This window comes from Macrotis lagotis, chromosome 1 (genome assembly GCF_037893015.1).
Source record: "Macrotis lagotis isolate mMagLag1 chromosome 1, bilby.v1.9.chrom.fasta, whole genome shotgun sequence".
NCBI classification, from domain to species: Eukaryota; Metazoa; Chordata; class Mammalia; order Peramelemorphia; family Peramelidae; genus Macrotis; species Macrotis lagotis.
Genome location: NC_133658.1, coordinates 509,567,475 through 509,589,126, shown reverse-complemented (window position 1 = coordinate 509,589,126; position 21,652 = coordinate 509,567,475). Strand labels below are relative to the sequence as shown.

Genomic DNA, 21,652 nt, shown 5'->3' with positions numbered 1-21,652 from the left:
GTTCAACCCTGAAGGACTTGCTCATTCCATCAGTGCAACAATCAGGAAAAATTTGGGGATGTCTGCAAAGAAGAGTGCCATCTGTATCCACATAAGGAGCTGTGGAGTTTGAACAAAGTTCAAGGACTATTCCCTTAAATTTAGAAAAATATATATATATCTTATTTTCTGATCTTGTCACCTCTTAGACTTCTCTTCTATTCTTTAAGGATATGATTTCTCTCTCATCACAACCAATTTGGATCAAGGTACAACATGGAAAGAGTAAAGACTGACAGAGTGCTTTCTGTGGTGGGGGGAGGGAAGCAAGATAGGAGGAAAATTGTAAAACTCAAATAATACCTTTAATAAAAATTAATTTTAAAAAATAAATAAATTACCTTTCCTAAATCTGTTTTCCATATCAGTTGTTTTTTCAATGAGATGTTTCACATTTTCTTCTAATTTTTCATTCTTTTGGTTTTGAAGTATTGAGTCCTGATTTCTTGTAAATTCAGCAATCTCCCTGAGTTCTATTCTTTGTCTGAAGGATTTATTTTCCTCAGAGAGTTTTCTTATCTCTTTTTCCATCTGGCCAATTCTGCTTTTTTAAAGCATTCTTCTCCTCAATAACTTTTTGAACTGTTTTGTCCATTTGACCTAAGATGGTTTTTAGCATGCTATTTTCTTCAACATTTTTTTGGATTTCCTTGACTAAGCTGCTGACTTCATTTTCATGTTTTTCCTGCATCTCTCTCATTTCTTTTCCCAATTTTTCTTCTATCTCCCTCATTTGATTTTCAAAGTCTTTTTTGAGCTCTGTCATAACCTGAGCCCAATTTCTGTTTTTCTTGGAGTCTTTAGATGCAGGAGCTTATGCTGAGTATTTGATCCTTCTTGAGCTCATAGGCAAAATATTTCTCAATGGTGTTCCTCTTTTTTCTCTGCTTGCTCATTTTCCCAGCTTAAGCCTGGTTTTGGGGTGCTTCTTGAGCTTTTGGGACACTCCCGCAAGGATCTCAGTGTGTGAGGCTCTGTCCTCCCTCCTGATCTGTGAATGACCATAAGTGCCCCTCTCTGCCACAGGGCTGAGGTGGGGGGGCTGCTGTTCTATGTGGGGCCTAGACTGCAAGCAAGATCTGAATGTGGTCAGAACCCCAGCGTTCTGTTCCAGGGACAGAGGACAGAGTTTTGCAGTCTCTCTTCACTCCCCTCCCTAGGTTCAATGAGCTCATGCCCTGGTGGCTCTTGCTTACGGGCTCCACCTGCTTCTGTTTCCTGGGTTGGACTGCCTTGCCGAAGCTCCTGGTTCCTCTTCATTGGTTTGTGTATTTCCAGATTTCCAAAATACTGTCTCTTCCTTGTTCAAACTAGGTAACTGGTTAGATGCTTCATGATCAAGCACTATGCTAAGCAGTGAGTTTACAAAAAAAAGGCAAAAAATATTTCTTGCTTTCAAAGAGAACATAGTCTAAAGGGAGATATAATATGCAAACAAGTTTGTGCAATCAAGATATATACAAGATAAAGTGGAGATGATGTTAGAGAGATGGAATGTCATTAAAAACATGCCTCAGTCTCCTACATCCTACAGAAAGCTCACTTGGTTCTTCCATACCTGCTAAGTCTCATGCCATATCTTGGGACCTTTGGAACTAAACTATGTAACAAGGTTATCTAAAATAGTTGCACCACTTTATCTCCTCTCACTCTTCTTGATTCTCTACAGTCCCACAGGGCTTTGTCCTGAACCCTCTTCTCTTCTTCCTCTATACTACTTCATTTATAACCTATGGATTTAATTATCATTCCTAAGCTGATGATTTGCAAATCTACCTACCCTCCCCTAACCTTTTTCTTGATTTCCAACTCTGCATCTCCAACTGTCTTTCAGATAACTTGAACTGGATGTTTAGTAAACATCTTAAATTCTACAAAACTGAAATATTATCTTATCCCTAAGTATTCTCCCCTCCCCACTTCCAAATTTTCCTATTACTCTCTTCCCAGTCATCTAGGTTTGCAATATGGTTATAAACTTTAACTTCTCATCTCTCAAGTCCCCCCACATATTCAATCTGTGACCAAGGTCTATCAATTTTCTCTTTTCAACATTTCTTGACTATGCCCCTTTCTTTCTTCTAATGCTGTCACCGCCCTGGTGAAGGACTCCAACTATTCACACCTGTGCTATTTCAATAACCTGATGATTGGTCTACCTGCAGTAAGTCTCCTACCATTTTGGTCCAAATTCCCTTCAATCACTAAATGATTTTCCTAAAGTACAAGTCCAACCATGTTAGTCCCTAATCAAAAAAGCTTGTGACTTACTATCACTAGAATCAAACACAAAACCCTCTGTTTGGCATTCAAAAAACTTTGTACCTGGCCACACAAAAACAATTCAAGTTTTCTTACATTCTATGTCCTCATCCCCCTTGGTCTTTGTCCCATTGATTTGGCCTCCTTGGGTTCCAAGAAAAACAACAACACTCCATCTTTCAGCTCCAGGCATTTTCTCTGGCCCAAGGCCAGGGATGCTTTTCCTGCTCATCTCTGTCCCTTGGCTTCTTTCAAGTCTCAGCTAAAATCCCACCTTCTACAGAAAATCTTTTCTAGATTATCCTCTTCATAGCATGCTTGTATGTATTTCTTTGCATGTTATGTCCTCCATTAAATTGTGAACTCCTCAAAGGCAGGGACTTTCTTTTGCCTTTTTATATGTCTTTAGAACTTAAAACATTGTTCTTGGCACATATGGTAGGCTAACCAACAGCAAAATATGAACCTCAATCAGAGAAAAAGTAAGAGGCACAATAAAAAAGGCTATGTTCCATAAGAAGGTTAATGGTGGCTGCTATAGTGGAAGACTTAACTGACATTAAAATTCTACATTTCGAATAAATATCAAAGAAAGGAAGGGCAAAACTCTTGGTCTGAAATAGAAGATCACCAACATAATGAGCTGGCACATCAAAATCCAATTAAATTGCTACATGTATTCATGTCACACTAGTCTTTCAAAAGTGGATGTTCTAGTTGGCACAAGAATCATCATTTAATAGAGGCAGCTGCATAGCTCTTTATTAAGGGATTATTTTGTCCTCCAGTCACCACAACATAGCATTATAGTCCCTATGTCTAGATAGTAATGGACCAATATCCAAATTTTTCTCTTCTCATAAGGATATCAACCTGATTATTAATTTCAGCAGAGGGCATTTGATGTTTCTGGGGGGCATTAAATATACCCTACCAGAGGTTGAGATCTCTAATCCTAGCCAAACTTTGCTGGGATGTAGGCATGTGAGCTGAATAGCATTTGAGAGAGCCTGAAGAAATGGCATTTTTATCTAACTTAAGATTCCTAACCAGTGACAATGGGTCTTAAGAAGTAGTCTGGAGCCAAGGCTCTCCTTTTTGAAATCATGATCAATGGAAGAAATTTGCTGATGACTCTTACCAGTTTCCTCATGAAGGTCACTAACACCTGAGGAACTGCATAACTGCTATCTTGAGTGTATCATTTCTATATAACAATAGAAGCCTCTTATTCCCTGCAAATGTTGTTTCAGGGTCCAACTCCATCACCATCACCATGCAGTGAACTAGGCCAATCAGGTATCTACACTAAGTCCAGCATGGCAAATCTCTTGAGAGCAGGTGCTGCTGTTTTGCCTAAGTTGGGATGACTCAGGCCAGGTCAGACTTAGATCAATTTAAAGTTCCTATGCCAAACACCATGTAAATTTAACTCACTTCTAGCTTGAATGAGTTAGACTCAGTCTTGAAAAAATATATTTTTAAAAATAAAAGAAAGTCAATTTACAAAAATATTTTCTTTGCCTCTTGTCCATCCTATTTTTGATGAAAGAAAAGAAAACTTTGTAGTAAATATACATAGTAAAGACAAAAAAAATTTCCATATTATTAACGTTCAAAATATATGTCTCATTCTGCACTTCGAATCCATCAGCTCTGTGTATGGAAGTAGATAGCATTCTTAATCATTGGTCCCTAGAATCATACTTGGTCATTGAATTGGCAGAGTTCTTAAGGCTTTCAAAGATGTTTGTTTGGAAAATACCATATAAAGTATTCTCTTTGCTGGGCTTATCTCACTTCATCAGTTCCCCGGTTTCCTGAAACTATCTCTTAATTTCTTTCAGTGCAACAGAATTCCATTGTATTCATACAGTATACTCTTTCCTTGGCAAGGCAATGGGGTTAAGTGACTTGCCCAAGGTCACATGCCTAGGTAATTATTAAGTGTCCGAGGTCAAATTTGAACTCAGGTCCTCCTGACTCTAGGATCAGTGCTTTATTCACTGTGCCACCAAGTGCCCCCGTTTGCTATACTCTTAATAGCTAATTGAAGTTCTTTGATATTTGAAAAAGTTAATTCTGTTTTCCTAGATGGTTGATGATGATGATGATTGTCCTTCATTTTTGAAGAAGACCATGACATCAGGAAGTTGATGCCATGACAAGCACATGGATTTGAGTGCTTTGTGCTGTCACCAGCCTCTCTTTCTTCTCCAGTCAACTGGGTCCAGTAGTCAGAGATGTATCAGGATGAGTGGAGATGGCCCTGGATGAAAGGCAATCAGGGTTAAATGACTTGCTCAAGGTCACACAGTTAGTAAATGCCATGTGTCTAAAGCTGGATTTGAACTTCCTTCCTCCTGACTCCAAGGTCAGTGCTCTATCCACTGTGCCACCTAAATGGTTTTTAAAGATGCTACAAGCTCCTACTCAGTCTTCATTAGTCAACCTGCCCACACCTGTGTGGAGAACTCTCAAGGATGGTTCATGACTAAAGATAGACAAACTTAAATGGAGCTCTGCCCCAAAATTGGTATGTAATTGCACTTGAAGCAGTCTGGTCATAAGGAATATGTGTAGGTAGAGGACAAGGAAAAGTGAGGGGAGGGAGAGGGAGTATGAATCCAATGCACCAAAATCATGTCTTTTAAAAATTTCATTCTCTTTCTTGCATACTCAATTGGGAAATGAAGGAAATGGTTGTAGAGAGAATTATCTCTATGGGACCAGGAATACAGAACTTCTCATTTCATCCACCTTAAAGAGGACAAAGGAAAATCCCCATTTGAAGGTTCAAATTGATTCAATTTAAGAGTAAATTCTCCAGGCTCTCATGGAACTCTACTACTGACAAGATCTTTGAATTAACCCCATTAGATTACTCCTTCATTAACTGCTCTTCTGATGACTCATTAATTTGCTATTTAAACTTCACCTGAAATGCATTTACCCAGAAATGTAGGATCTTGATAGTAAAACCTCTACTCTCTGACTCTATCCTCTGTTCTCAATGCAGCATTGGGAGGCGTTTCCCATTTCTCATCATCACTCCTGGTCCTCTTTTTTATCCTAATATTGTCAGGGTTAACAAATCCTCCAGTAAAACTTCTGTACGGAAGACTTCTCACTTGCAGTCTATCAATCTACCAACCTCCCCCATGTCTTCTCCTTCTGGTTCCTTGATCTACAAGTTCCCCCTAAATCTTTAAGGCACAGTCCTAAGAGATCAAAAGCTCATTCATTTTTTGTCTATAATTAATTAATACACAAAATAATTAATCTTCATTTTCCTTAGTTGGCAATCTAGCCTTTGTAAAGTTGCCAACAAGAGAGAAAGAGTATTTAATTTTGCTATTTTTTTCTACTTTCACTGTCAAGCACAATTTTTAAGCAACCAGGATAATGAGAGTTTTCTCACTTTTCTTATTCCACTGATATAATCCCCCATATCCCCCAAAGAACAATGCAACCAAATTCCAGAATATAAATATGATTAGATATTTAATCACCAGAGGTACCCCCTTTTGCCTCCCAGAGCATGCTTTTCCTACTCCAACAACAAATTTAGCAATGAAATTATTGCAAATAACCTTTCTATACTGCATAATCTTGAAATTTGAAGATGTATGTTATAGTACCAGAAATATACATTGAGTAGTATTTCTAAAATATTAATTGCTTTAAATGAATTTTTCCTATTCAACTTTGACACTAGAATGCCAGTTAGGCTTTGAATAATATTCATGAACTTTTCATATTTTCATGATTAATGCATCTTGTATATATATATATATATATATATATATACATACATATATATTTCAATCAGCAGATTGAAAAAACTATATGTAAATATTTACTTGGAATACCTTAAAAGTCTTTGTACTCTCTAAGTCAAAATGATAATATTTATTTCATTGTAAAAATCTTCCAAAAGATGAAAGAGCTGATTTTATGTGGTATTTTTGGTGAAACTACAAATTTTCATGTCATATATATGTACATATATATAATGATTAATCAAATGCTTTGGTTCAACATTAAAAAAATAACCTTTCCATACTTACCTAATATCTTGGGTTTGGCTAACTCAAGACAATCCAATGATTCAGATTTAATGTTAAAATTCAGTGAGACACTCATGGACCATTAACTGCAATAAAAAAACACCCTACTTAGAATGATTATAAAGGATACAATTCTAAAGTCAAAGAGAACAACTCCCATAAAATTCTATTTCCTTCTGTGTCTTCATTGCTGAAATCAGCAATTCCTGCCTCAGGACAGAAAAAATTTCCTGTAAAAAATAGAAATTTCATTAAAATTTCCAAGACTAATTTCTTATAAACCAGTTTTTTTTTGGTCTCAGATGGCAAAGGAAGTACGATAACATTCCTATCCTTTTGATAGAGTAATATAGCCTGCATGAAATAGGTCCTATTTCTACCCCAAAGTTGAACTAGATGATCTTTAAGATACCTTTCTGCCCTAAATCCATAGTCATTTAGATTCAGAAAAGAAAAGATTTGTTAGTAAAAGATTTCCCTGACTAGTATATTTCATTGTCTTCCAAGAGATTTAAACGGAGTTTCTTTCTCTAAGCTTCCCATCCAGGCTGGGAGGAATTATATAAATTCAAAATCTTAAATCAGAAGGGCAATACTGATGCGTCTTCCTTGACTACACTGTGGAAGCAGATATTTTTTTTACAATGCTAAGATTCTCTAATTCTAACAATTGAATAAAATTGAGAGAACTATAATCCTTTTTGGCTCATTGACTCAACCCATATAATTGATAACTTTTGTATTCTCCACTCTCAGGGTAAGTCACCAGATACCCCTAATAAGCTCATAAGACCACAAAGTTCAAAACATGAGTAATTTTATTTATGCTAACTGAAATTGCTATCTCTTACATCAATGAACAACATGCCCCATAGAATGCTATGGCTTTTGTGACTAAAAGCACTGACCAGATAAGGTTCTGATAAAGCAATCAGAATTAGTTTCTTGGCATCAGTGTTTATATTCATGCCTCCTCTGCCTATGGCACATTTCTTGCTTTCAGAAGCTCCTTAGCTCCTGCTGCTTTTAACCAGTGTTCTCTCTAGCAATTCTCTACTTTGTTCCTATTTCCTATCTCCCCGCCCCAATATGATTTCGAAGGTACTTCAGAAACCATCTACTTCAGCCTAACTTTTGCTCTTTCCCTACCCCTCAGATATAATTCAAGTCACTTCCCTGAGACTTTGGCAGAACATTGTGGAAATACTTAAACCCATTAAATTTAAAAAGAAAATTTTAATTAGCCTTCAAAACCTTAGTATCATAGAATATCAGAATCAGAAAGAACCTTGGAGATCATCTAGTTCAATCCTTTTATATTACAGAGGAAAAAACTGATGACCAGAAAGGATAAGTGATTTGCCCCAAACCACATCTACACATTTTGAAAACTGTGTCCAATTTGATGGAGAATATTTGCGTTATGTAAATATTCAGTTGTAACCCCCCTCACCATTCTCACAGTGTTGCCATGGAAATGTGAAATCCTAGATGTAACCATAGCAGCTAAGCAGATGCTTTTACCCAGAAATCCAATTATCACTGGAGGAGAATTCTGGAAAAGAGGCAGGGTATGAAGATCTATTCCATCAGACCATGTGGAATGGGTGAAACAAGAAGGAAAGCATGGAAACCATGTGAGTGGTGTCTGATGAGCCTCCTACTTGACACATTTATTATCCCTACTCAATCACTGGAGAGCAAACTGTTCACTTACTTTTTTTCAGGCTTTATAAGAAGGAAAGTATAAAAAGAGAGAGAACTGTTCTTTTCCCTATCATCCAAGCCAAGGGTCCAGCATTCCAAATTCATTCTCTCCTGATTGTCGGCTATCCTTTAATTGCTTATTAAATTAAAACAGCTAAATCTTATATAATTCTTTCCTTAAGGACAGAATCAATATTGAATGACTTGCCCAAGGTCACACAGATAGTAAGTATCTGAGGCCACACTTCAACTCAAATCCTCCTCACTACAGGACCTGTGTTCTATCCATTGTATCACCTCACTGTCCCACTTTTTCAGTGTGCATCAAAAACATTTATTAGCTTTTGACTCAGTTAATTCTGAACCTGCTAATCTCAAAACATAATATTAAGATTTTAAAGAGCTAATACATGAAAAATGATACTCTCATTGGCAATTTACACAACAAATTAATAAACTCCACTCAATAGACTAGTATGATGTTTGTGGCTAAAAACCTGGATAGGGTTCCAACAAAGGAACCTATTCATTCCCATTGATAACAAATTACATTAATGGAACGTAGACAGGAAGACTTGAGTTTAAATCTAGCTTTAGCTATTCACTAGCTGTGTGACCCTAAGTAAATCATAACCTCTGCCTCAGTTTCCTAAACTACAAAATAGGAATAATAGCAGCACCTACTTTGTAGGGTTGTGGTGAAGATCAAATGAGAAAATATTTGTAAAAATACAGCAGTGTCTGGAACATAATATATAATAATATATATATTCTTATAACATATAAATTCTTATTCTTTTCCCTTCCCCTTCCAATGTTACAAAATGTCTCAGGAGCAAAAGATATAAAAAATTTAAATGAGCCAACAACACTAGTACATATATACATATGTAGATAGATAGATAGATGGATGTATATGTATATGTATATGTATATGTATATGTATATGTATATGTATATGTATATGTATATGTATATGTATATGTAGTTTAATTGACTCAGTTCAGAAGAATCAGGGTAGAGGAGCAAAAGAACTATCTTTGGAGTAGGAAGACTTGGGTTCAAATTAATTGAAACATTATTGATTATTATTCTGTTAACTTAAACTCAATTAAATTTAACCCAGGATAATGTGGTTATTGGCTCACATGAGACAGAGTAAGATGAAGAAACTATTTCCTTGAAGAAAATGAAAACATTTTCCCCCTTTGACAGATGTTGAGATAGAGGAGAAAGTTCCTAAAACCCAGAAAAAGGGGGTTAAAAAGGAGGAAGAGACACAGAGACAAACATATGTGAGAGATAGGTAAACAGAATATGAATTCTATTTTCATCCTAGACCTTGTATGAGAAACCATTAAAAAAAAACCAGAAACTTAAAGAAGAAATGCTTCATGCACTGTGAGGAATGAGAAATGATACTGAAGCTAGTGAGTGGCACTGAGGCTACTCAGTTTTAGTATTACTTGACCAATTAACATGGAGTTCCCTTAGCAGATATTCAGACCCTATCAAATTCCATCAAAAAGGCTATATTATTACACTCTCGATTTTTATTGCACATATTAACTCTCATTCCAAGTAAGTACTCTATACTCAAATATGGATGATTACCATACACTTCCCATAAATGTCTTATTTTGTCATACTCATATACATCTTTGTCATTACTGATTTTTATAGACTGCCTCTTTGGGGAAAACATACATATGAGTTTTGATTTCTGAAGTCCTGCTTCCAACACAAAGCAGAAAAGGAAATTTCAGTGTCACATGGCCTTAGTCCCCTAAGGTTTAAGACTCAAATATGTTTCTGAAGTTCATCAAAAGATTATACCTTCTTGAGGATTCTTCATCAAAAAATTCACTTCTTTTTCTGTTTCACGGATCCCAGAGCTGACATTTAAACATATTTCACTCAGAAGCAAATGGTGAAGAAGATCAAGAATCAAAAAAGACAAAAAGGTGAGGCTCTGGCTTGACCTCTAAGGCATGTCATTTGGTTATGAATGGTATGATAAAGGGGGGAGATCTTCAAAGACTTTAGATGAAAAGATCATAGATTTAAAACGGAAAAACAGAATTTCTTATATTTGAACTCATCTTCATATTCTAAATGTTTCTATTTTGCCTCTTTACCATGATCCTTCTTAACTGGACCAATAATGATAATAATGTTTTTCCTTCATTTTCGAAAGAGGCCATGGCATCAGGGAGGTGATGCTATGACAAGCTCGTGAATTGGATTTGAGTGATGGGGTGCTGTTATAAGTCACTAGCCTCTCTTTCTCCTCCAGAGACATCTGGGTCCAGTGACCTGATATGGTTCAGGATAACTGGAGGTGGCCCTGGATATGAGGCAATCAGAGTTAAATGACTTGCCTAAGGTCACAAAGCTTGTACGAATGAAGTGTCTGAGGCTGGATTTGAACTACTGACCTCCTAACTGCAAGACCAGTGCTCTATTCACTGCACTACCTAGCTGCCCCAACTGGGGCAACTGAACAACTCATACATTAGTGTTGTTTTTGTCCATTCATGTTTCTAATATCTTTTGCTCCTGAGATATTGTAACATTGGAAATGGAAGAGAAAGAATAAAGAATTGATATAGCACATACCATATCAGGCACTCTGCTAAGTGCTTTTACAAATATTTCCTTATTTAATCATCACAACAACCTTGTGAGGTATGTGCTATTCATATTTTTATTTTACTGTTGAGTGAACTAAGGTAGTTAAAAAGTATCTAACTCTAAATTTGAACTTAGTTCTTCAAGACTCTAGTTCCAGAACTCTATCCACTGCACCAAGAGTTGTACCTTGGATTGAAGCCAACTATAAAATATACAACAAGTTTTATAATGGATAAGAAAATATGATCAAATAATATATTGCTATTGACATTTCTACTACCACTGGAGAGGGGCAAAGAAGTAGTCCTTTTCTCACTCTCAGTGGAAGTCAAGAAGTAGAGAGAAAGAGTAGTCATTGAGTCAACAGCTAGTCTTGCTCAGTGGTCAAAATGGGGATTGTTCTATCATCACAGAATATAATCCTTTAGTACTGAGACATACATACATATCCTCAGAAGATTCCATGGAAATTCAAGGCACATTCCATGTGTCATATAGGGCAGAGTCCCCATAAAGCCATTTATCTTAGGCTAATTGTTTTCCTAAAAGTCAAGAGCATGGTCTTTAATACTTGGTTGATCTAGGGGAACTCAAGCCTCTGAGCTATTGAGGCAGTTTCATGGTGGCCTCAGGCCATAATGGCAAGGCTTCCAGTGTACCTAAAGACTCAAAAAAAGGTCCACCTACATGGCATTAAGGATGTTTAGACTTGGGGGATACCCAAGGGTTTACTAGTTATCACACCTTGTCTTGTTGACATTCCCATATGTGAGGAGGTCACATCTATTGAGCTAACTATATTCCTATACTATATATAGATAAATGAGTTTCTTTTTACTAACTCTTGAATGAATAACCTATAAGACTCTCCTTTCATTCCAATATTGGATTTAAGCCATCAGGGGTCTTCTTAAGTCAGTATTTACCATAGGATGGTCCCTACAGGCCCATTCTGAAGAGACATTCTGATTCTGTGGGCTACAACTCCCACTATGCAACACCCAAGAAAACTGGAAAATAGGCAGAAATTAGGTTTGGACTAACATCTTATATTATATGCTGCAATAAATTCAAAATGAATATGTAAACTGAATCTTAAAGATATATCATTAAAAAAATTAAAAGATAAACAGATCAAGTGTCTTTCTTAACTACAGAGGGAATTCTTAAACAAGGGATAGAGGTAAAGATAAAATGTATAATTTCAGTTACATGAAATTGAAAAGCTTTTGTATGAAGAATATGAAAATTTAATAAAAGGAAATCAAATAATTGGTTTAAAATTATATCAAATATCTTTGCATAAGGTTTATTATCTGAGATATGTAGACAACTAATGACTATATATAAGAAACTATTCAGTGATATAAAAAAAACAATTCTTAACAGAAAAACAAATCTTGCAAACCCTTAGCAACCATATGAAAGAAGGCTCCAATTCACTAATGAAAGAGAGATGCAAATTAAAATAAATCTAAGGTTACACCTCACACTCAGTCAATATTGGAGGTGTTGAAAAAGATAGGCACATTTAAAGTGTTATTGGTAGAACTGGGAATTGGTTCAACCATTATAAAAAACATTTTGGAATTATGTGAAGAAAGTGACTAAAATGTCCAGAAATTCCACTGCTAGGTCCATAAACCAAGCAAATAGCAGCAAAGAGAAAGGTCTCATAGCCCCAAAATATTAATGGCTGCATTTCTATAAAAACAAGAAGCTGGAAGAAAAGTTAATGACCATCAATGACTAAACAAAATATGGCATATGAAAATTATGCAATAAATGTTGTTACACTATACGAAATAATGAGATTTCTGAACCTAAGACTTATCAACTCTTGCAAAATGAAGTAAACATATCTAGGAAAATATCCAAACTAACTACAACAATGTACACGGAAAGGACAAAAACATAAGATGGAAACTTATCTGTCAAAAAAAATTAGCCTAAAGCAGAGGAGTCAAATAGTCTCCAGTATGAACCAATAAAATGTAATTGGAATGCATTTCACAAAATAAATAGGAATACAATAAAACATAGATAATATTAACATTTTAAAATTTAATCAAATGAGACCTGGAGGATCCTCAATTCTGTTTGAATTCAACACGATTGTCTAAAAGGATCTTTGTAAATCTACCGTTTTCCAACCACTCTCAAATGATATCATTTTGGTCTTCTTCAATAAGAAAGAACAAGAACCAATGAACCAACCAGTCTTCCTCAACACTTAATGGTAGGGAATAGAGCTGGAAAAGAGAAGAATGAAAGGCAGGAGATGAACTGAAGAGCAGGAGGAATGTGTTGTTCCACCTAGGGTAATGCATCCCCTCCTCACCTCAAATACTACCTGTGAGTTTATGGCCCTGTCTAGGCTATTAGTTTCCATATTAATTGGGGGGATTCTTTTTTTTTTAAAAAAGAAATTCAGTTTCATTACCACCTTTAGGAACCAAAATAAGTATTACCTATCTAGTAAAGCCCCTCAATTTGCATTCCACTGGATAGATAAGTAGGAATTTTTTTGAGCAGTGCTCTTTAGTAAGTAGAAACATTGTTCTGTTGTTTCCACCCCCCCAGTCTTATTTGCTCTCTCAATTGATTTGAAAGAATCTTTCTTCCCAAAGTAAAGATGTTTTTCAGCCTAGCTCCTGCTCCAAATTCAAATGAATAGATTTTTAATGAAGGAAAATTGACTCTATTTGTATGAATCACACAGTTGTCAACTTTCCAACTTCATCCATGTAATAGCTAACTGACCACCTGAGTGTTAATATAATGTTATCCAAATTTTACTGATACACACTAGCAAATTTTACTCATACACACAAATCCATGTTGATCTGAGGTTATATATTTCCGTAAGGAATATATTCACTTATCCAAGTGAATGGCAAATGGTAACAATCCACTGCTCCAATTACTTCCCTCAGAAACTCAGACTTCTTCCCATGCAATACTAGGTTTGCTCTATTCCCTCTGTAGTCTAAATAGTCCCCCTGTCATTTTCCCAGGGAGTCCAGCACATGATGAAGGTGAAAGTGTTAAAGCTCCTTTCATGTTAATGAAAGACTCATTTTCCAGACCCAGTGGGGACGGTGAGGAGGGGAGAGGGCAAGGAGAGGTTATTTATTGGTTGGAGACTGTTCTTATGGTGTGTGGGCCCTTAACTAGGAGCTGGAATCTCTCATGCCACCCTAGCACTGTTTTAGTTCATGGAAAAGGGTCATTTATGGCACTTCCTGTGCTGAGAGGGGACTTCTTTGAAGCCCTGAAATAATAGGCAAAATAAATAGTCCTTGAAAGGCATGTTGAAAAGAGGGGAGAAGGGGGAAAGTCATCTCTGCGTTTAAACAAAATGTGCTTAATGTAGTCCTGGGGAAGACATAAATACAGAGTAGACTGGCTGTCCTAGTAGAATGAGTCAGAAGCATAAAGGATTTTATGACCTTGTACTTCTGACTTTGTAAAAACTGAAGTAAAAATCCCTTTTACCTTTTTCTCTACAGCCACGAGGGCAGCCAGGTCATGTGCACAGTGTGCCAGACCTGGAGTGAGGAAGACTCATCATCGACCTTAGGCAATTACTGGCTGTGTGACCCTGGATAAGTCACTTTATCTTGCCTGTCTCAGTTTCTCATCTGTAAAATGATCTGGAGAAGGAAATGGCAAACACCTTCAATATCTGCCAAGAAAACCCTAAATGGGATCATGAAATCTGACACAACTTAACAGCTAATGCCAGCTTCATCTTTCCTTCCATGATCCTTTTTAGAATGCAGAAGATATTTTTAGAATTTTCAAATATATTTCTATCAGCTAGCTTCTGAATCTAAATTCTCCTCTGTCCTGGGGCAGCTAGGAGGTACAGTGAATAGAGCACTGGCCTCGGAGTCAGGAGCATGGGAGTTCAAATCTGGCTTCAGATCCTCAATACTTACTAGCTGTGTGACCTTGGGCAAATCACTTCACCCTGATTGCCTTGCATCCAGGTCCATCTCCAATCATCCTGATTCATATCTGGCCACTGGACCCAGATGACTCTGGAGGAGAAAGTGAGGCTGATGACTTCCCTCAGTAATTCCTCACTCAAATCTGATTCATGTGCTTAGCATGGCAAAAGCTCCTTGATGTCATGGTATTCTTCAAAAACAAAGGACATGCTTTATCATCCTCCATTCCAGTCTGACTCTCTGACTTTAAAGCCCAGGTCCCATCACCTCCTATGTGGGGTCTTCCTCCACTCTCCCAGCTCTCAATGATGAACCTCTGCAGCACTCATAATTTGTTTCTCTTGTTGTTCAAATTTGTGATTCCATCAGTCAGGAATTCTCCATGTAAAAACTTCCTCTTCCAATTAAGGTGAATGACTCTCTGTCATTTATGATCTGACAAAGTGGTCTGGAGATCCTGAGAGGTTCAGTGACTTGCCCATAATCTCACATCTTAGTACATGTCAGAGCCAGGTCTTCTGGACTTAGAAACGGTTACTCCTCTACTCAAAACACTATGCTGTGAACTATATGAGATGCAAAGAAATAATAGAAATGCTTGGGATCTCAGGAAGCTTGCAATTTAGTAATGCCTGTAAGACATTTAAATGTGAAAAATTAAATAAATTTTAATTATTTAGAGGAGACAAAAGAGAATCAACAGCTAGGTCTTTCTGCCATTGGTTCAAGTATCCACTAATGATGTTACCCTGATTTTAGGCACCTTTTAATAAACATTTAAACAACTAAACAGATTTGTTTCTACAAAGGAACATTTACCTGAAATCTCTGCAAGAACAAACATACAAATTTTCACTCCCCCCAAAAATTAGGGGGGCATAATTTCTCTTTATACACCCTCTATCTCTAGGGAAGAAGAAAGGATTAGATATATAGATTAACTAAATTCTTATATAAAATGGTGCAACAAAGTTCCAAGTCCAGAGTTCCTCCTAGGCTCATGTCTCAATACTTCCAAATGTTGCCATAGGGACTCCCCCATCTGCACCTAAGGGAAAAAAAAATTCCAAACCCAATACTCAGGTCCACAAAGAGGGAGAGAGGGTGATCACATAGCTCAATCCCATTGATGCTGATGGAAAGAAAGACTCTCCCCATAGATTAGTTTTAAAGATGATGTTGTGGTATGTAATTGTGATGGAAGACTACTGTGCTATAAAAAATGATAAATTCGATGATCTTAGAAAAACATGGAAAGACTCGCTCAGAATACTGAAAAGCAAAATGAGCAGAACCAAGAAAACATTGTCTACTGTAACAGAAATATTGTTTTAAGAATAACTTTGAGTGAATAAATCATTTTGACTATTACAAATACCCACATTAACTACAAAGGACATATGAAGGAAGAACACTATCTGCCTCCAGAGAAAGAAATGATAAATAGAAATCTGTATAGAATGATTTTACATATATTTGCATATTTGGGTGGCCACCTTTAGGATAGGGGAAGAAAAGGGAAATTTTTTTTTACTTTATTATATTTTTAAAAGGGACATCAAATTATACATAACAGACTTGCAATTTCATGAGCAATCTTTTTATTATACTGTTTTATGGAAATTATATTTTATTCTACAAATTAAAAATAAAATAATTTTTAAATGAACAAAGGTGGAGTTAATTTTGACTGTGCAGCCAGGGGAAAGAGATTTTTTTCCACCCTTGTGTTAAGGAATCACAGACTGTCTTCTTGCAGAAGCAAGTCCCAGCCATCTCCCTTACTGATGCATCTATATTAGATGATCTGGGTATATGCAAAACCTGGTTCTATCTGTATAAAAGGACTGCAGATTTAGAGAGCAAAAGATCTGAAAGATTTTGAGAAACAATTTGACTCAACCTATCGCAGAAGTAAAATGCTACAATTCAGACTGCTTGAAGGATAGTGGGAAGCACTATCATCAGAGGTACTCCTAAATTTGACTTTCTTTAACACCCATACTTTGTCCTAGTTCTGCCTTGTAGGATCTATCAGAAGAAGCTTAATATCTATTCTTCATGAAGTCCTTCAAATAAGGGTGTCCCAAAAGACTTAGTGGTGTAGCTTTTTTTTTAATTTAAGGCAATGGGATTAAGTGACTTGCCCATAGTCACATAGCTGGGCAATTATTAAGTGACGGAGGTCAAATTTGAACTCAGGTCTTCCTGACTCCTGGGTCGGTGCTCTATCCATTATGCCACCTATGCCCCAGTGTAGTTTTTAAACTACTTAAAGTACACCTTATACTCGAAGGTAGTAATCACATGTCTCTTTTTTACTCCAACCTAAATATCCCTAGAGAGATAGCTTGGTGGGGTGTACAGAGAACTAACACTAGAGTGAAAAGACCAGAGTTCAGATCTTTCCTTTGTCACTTGCTCTATATGCCTGACCTTGAAAAAATCACTAACCTCCCTAGGCTTCAGTTTCCTCATCTCTAAAATGAGGAAATTGGAGTAAATGGCTTCTATAAATCCTTCTAATTCTAGATCTATGCTCCTATATACAGATCCTACAATCAATCCTCATATGATATGACCTTGAGATGCTTCATCATCTTGGTGACCGTATTCTATTTGCTTTTAAGCTTATCTATGGCACCCAAACCTGTGATCAGCACTACAGATATGATCTGACCAGAGAAAAGTATAGCAGGATTATTGATTTCATAGTCATGAATTCTACACCTCTCTTCATTCAGTATCTGAATAGGACTGTCCAGCCAAAAGAATACTCTGGGGTAAGTGGAAGGAGAAAATGGGCTCACTGCCTACATAGGAGGATAGAGGGTGATGATATTTTTTCATGTATCAACTTTGGTTGAGACTCCTGAAATATGTTGATGAGGAGACAAAAAAATTGCCAGTGCTGTAATAAAACTAGAAAACAACATCCAATAGCAGGGTCATAGGAGTCCTTTAGTTCTCTCCAAGCCTAATTGCATAAAACTTCATACCCACTTGGATGCCAGTAGTCATATTACCATCATGCCAGTGGATGCTTACATAATCCATTAGGAAACTAGTTTCCATGGTAAAGGGTTTGGGTGACCAGGGATGATACAGTTTTGCAGATCAACAAGGAAAGAGGTACCATGAGCTTCTGAAGACACTACTTGTACAAAAATTTATGGCAATCATTATACTAGTTATTGTGGGCTGGGCTAAAGGGCCTTTGCATTGTTTAAACTACTCTGCATTCTGAACATCAAATAATACCTGGTCCTGAATCAGAGAAAGCGATCTTCTCCCCTAGCAATGGAGATAAAAGAGACTGGACTAATTAGCTATTCCAGTTCATCTTATAAAGACTCTGTATCTGGTCCAATAGCAATGTGGCAACTTATTGAACTTCAAAGACTTGAATGCAGTTGTCATACCAATTTCTAAGATAATTTCTTACCTTGGCAATATAGTAGATTAAATAGTCTAGGCAGGAGAGAGGAGGGTCTTGCTAATATCTTTTTGTTTATTCCTGTGACTGTAACTCTTCTTCACCTAGGAATGATTTCAACATACCAGAGCAACTGCCTGAATCTTCTCTCATGCTACTAGCAATCTGGGTGGGGAGGGACAGATCCCTAAAAAAATCAGCCTCTCCATTTCCTGAGGTAAAAATTGATGACCAGACTAGACAAAGCCACAGAGACAGATGGTAGCCTATATGAAATCAAAAGGAGAGGAGATTAAGGCTAAAAAGATGTCAAGGTCCAGTCTCTTCTGTCAAGTCTTTGGGATAGAGAGACCACAAGTCATCTTCAACATTCTCTGGAATAAGCTATTGATGTTTATGCTCATAGAAAGCACACAGGTAGTATAGACTCCTGAAGAGTTGCAGCATTTTGAATACTGGTAATCACTAGCAGCAGCAGGAACCTCAAGAACAGAATGTAAGAGGTCTGCAATTTCAGCCTTGATAACCTCCCTTCTCTGCTAACCCAATGAGGATATCTCTTAAGGACCTATATGTGAAGAATTCATTGATAGCTCTGCCTGTTTCAAGACAAGCTACATTTTTACATTTATCTCTACTAAGTTTTATCTTATTAGATTTTGTCTAATGTTCTAGTAAGCCAAGATATTCTTGGATTCTGTTTCTGTCATTTGAAGGGTTGATTATTCCCTCTCAACTTTGTTTCATCAGAAAATTTGAGAAGCATACCAGTCATTCCTTTAATGAAGCTATTTAAAAAAAATTCCAGCAAATATACAATTATCTTTAATAGAATAATTAGTCAAAAATATTAATAGTAAGTAAAAGTCTATACCTTCTTGTTAATTATCATATAAAATATGCACAATGTATCTCTACTAAGGAAATACAAATATTTATGTCTCTTACATAATCATCAAGTACAAGTTCTTTAATTCATTAGCTTTTTCTAATATGCAGAAACAATTATATCAATAAAAAGAAGATTAAGCATTCAAATGATTAAAATAAAAATATAGGAACTATCCATATTAATTGTCTAATTGTTATTTACATTTTTATATCCTCATGGGTTAAAATATCAGTATTTAATCATAGCTTACACTTATATATATAGAAAGACTGATTTTTAACTTGCTAAATAATATAAGAAGAAAACTAACTGTAAAAGTAGGAATGTGGACAAGGTGGCTATAGAAAAATGACTTTGCCCTTTTACTTTGGCCTTGAATGACAAGTCAGAGAGGGACTTTAGTAATTTCTAATCCTTAGTGCCAGAGTTGTCTGTCACAGAGGACTGTGACCCAATCAGACACAGAGTTTTAAAAGAATCAATTTAATCTTTGTTATATGAGGAGTCTGACCTTTAACAAAAGAGCTGTCTGCCCACCCTTATCAATAATAGAATTTCTTGTCATGATACCCTATTAGACAAAGAACTGAGAGAGCTGCCAGATTGGCACTGAACTATGATATCCACATAAAATCTGGTTAAATTCTGCTGACAGAAAATAAAGTCAGGAGTAGCTTTTATAAGAGCTAGCAGAGGAGTCTGGGATGGGAGAAGAGAGATAAATGGAAAGAAAGAGAGACAGGCAGACAGAGAATCAGAAAGAGAGAGAAGAGACAGACACAAAGAGAAAGAGAGAGATTGAAATGTATGGAGGGAAGGAGGAAGGGAGGGGAGGAAGAATGGGGAGAAGCAAAAAACATACCCTACAGGGAGCAACAGAGACATATTATGATTTCCAGGAGAAAGCCCAATATAGACAAAAACCCCCACAGAGAACAATATTATATCATTACCAGGAGATTTCTATGACTTTAAAGTATGACTTGACTCTCCAGTGATATGCCTTTCCCATTTATGTTCCTAAGATATATTTCCACTTGTATGATGCCTAATTGGATCTATTCTTACTACTGATAATATATGCCTTAGACTTATAAGTAGAATATTTCATGCTATTTTTCTTTATCATACAATTCTATTAAATTCCTTATTGTGTTCTTTGGGTCACTAGAAAAAGTTAAACACCTCAGTGAAGACATGTGAGCTAAGGTTCTGAGTGGATCTAGACCCATAAAGTACCTCTGAGTTAGCGTTTCTGGAGAACCCTTGTTTAAGAATATGTCCTATGCATGCTACATGCAATAATTTTTAGAGTATCATGCAAGACCTTTAGTATCCTTAAAAACCTCTGATTCTAAATAAATGATCCACTATCTCTGACTACTTGATGATTTTTTCCTATGTTAGGATGCCCCTTATGTCATAACTGTTATGAATATAATTTCTGAGGATCCAAACAATTAAAATCTATTTTCTCCCTTCACACAGTTGTCACTTGTTTCTTGAATCATTGTAATGTCTTCTAGTGCCCTCTAGGGTTTTGATTGGTGAGTACCTCATGCGACTCATTATATCAAGCCAGTGCCCAAAATGGTTCACTTTATTCCTTGATCATTTTCTTGCCAGTTGCTTTATTCCAGAGAAATGTATGTCTTCTACATCCCCTACCCTCTTCCAGTTCTGTAACAACATTTATATCAATACTAAACAAATACTGGAAAGAGTAAAATTAATAAAGAAAGAAATTTCATCTAATTTCATTGTACTCCAATGAATCAATAAGCTTTTATTATGTACCTACTTTGTACAGATGAAGCACTGTGATTATGAAAAGGAAGCAAAAGACAGTCCCTATTCTCAAAGAGCTTATAGTCTAATGGGGTAACAACAAGCAACAAATATACAAATATATACATAGGAAACTATATACTGGATAAATGGGAAATAATTATCAAAGGAAGACATGCGAATTAAGAGGGCTAAAAAAGACTTCCAATAATAGACAGGTTTTTAGATGAGCTTTAAAAGAAGCTAAGGAGATCAGTAATGTTTTGTTTCTCCTTCATTTTTGAAGACCATGACATCAGGGGAGGTGATGCTATGATCAGCACATGTATTGGATTTGAATAAAGTACTGTGCTGCCACTAGCCTCCCTTTCTCCTTAAGAGTCATCTGGATCCAGAGGCCAGATATGAATCAGAATGATTGGAGATGGTCTGAATATAAGGCAATCAGGGTTAAATGGCTTGCCCAAGGTCACACAGAGAGTAAGAATAAATATCTGAGACAGGATTTGATTTCCTGACCTTCTGACTCCAAGGATGGAGGATATTTCTGGGAGATAGCCAGAGAAAATTCCTGGATCCAAGAAATGGAACATCTTGCTCAAGGAATAGATAAGAGACCAGTATCACTGAATCAGAGTATATCTCTGGGAGTAAGATGTAAGAAAGTTGGAAAGATATAATGGAGCTAGATTATGAGTGGTTTTGAATATCAAATTGAGCATATTGTATTTGATCCTAGGAGGCAATAGGAAGCCCCTAGAGCGTATTGAGGAGAGGGGTGACATGATCAGGCCTGTAACTTTGGGAAAATCACTTTAATGGTTGAATGGAGAATGGTTTGGTGTGGGGAAAGACTTGAGTCAAACAG

General features: G+C 36.5%; 1 long non-coding RNA gene across 2 annotated transcripts in view; it reads right to left on the bottom strand.

Annotated features, from left to right (window-relative positions):
- LOC141506921 (uncharacterized) overlaps positions 1-21,652 on the bottom strand; it is a 168,014-nt gene that overhangs the window by 14,735 nt on the left and 131,627 nt on the right. For both annotated transcript variants that reach the window (XR_012474014.1, XR_012474015.1), the window contains 2 exons: positions 6,372-6,457; positions 381-4,570 (listed from right to left, as the gene is read on the bottom strand). This is a non-coding gene — a long non-coding RNA (uncharacterized LOC141506921). The remainder of the gene's footprint in view (positions 1-380; positions 4,571-6,371; positions 6,458-21,652) is intronic.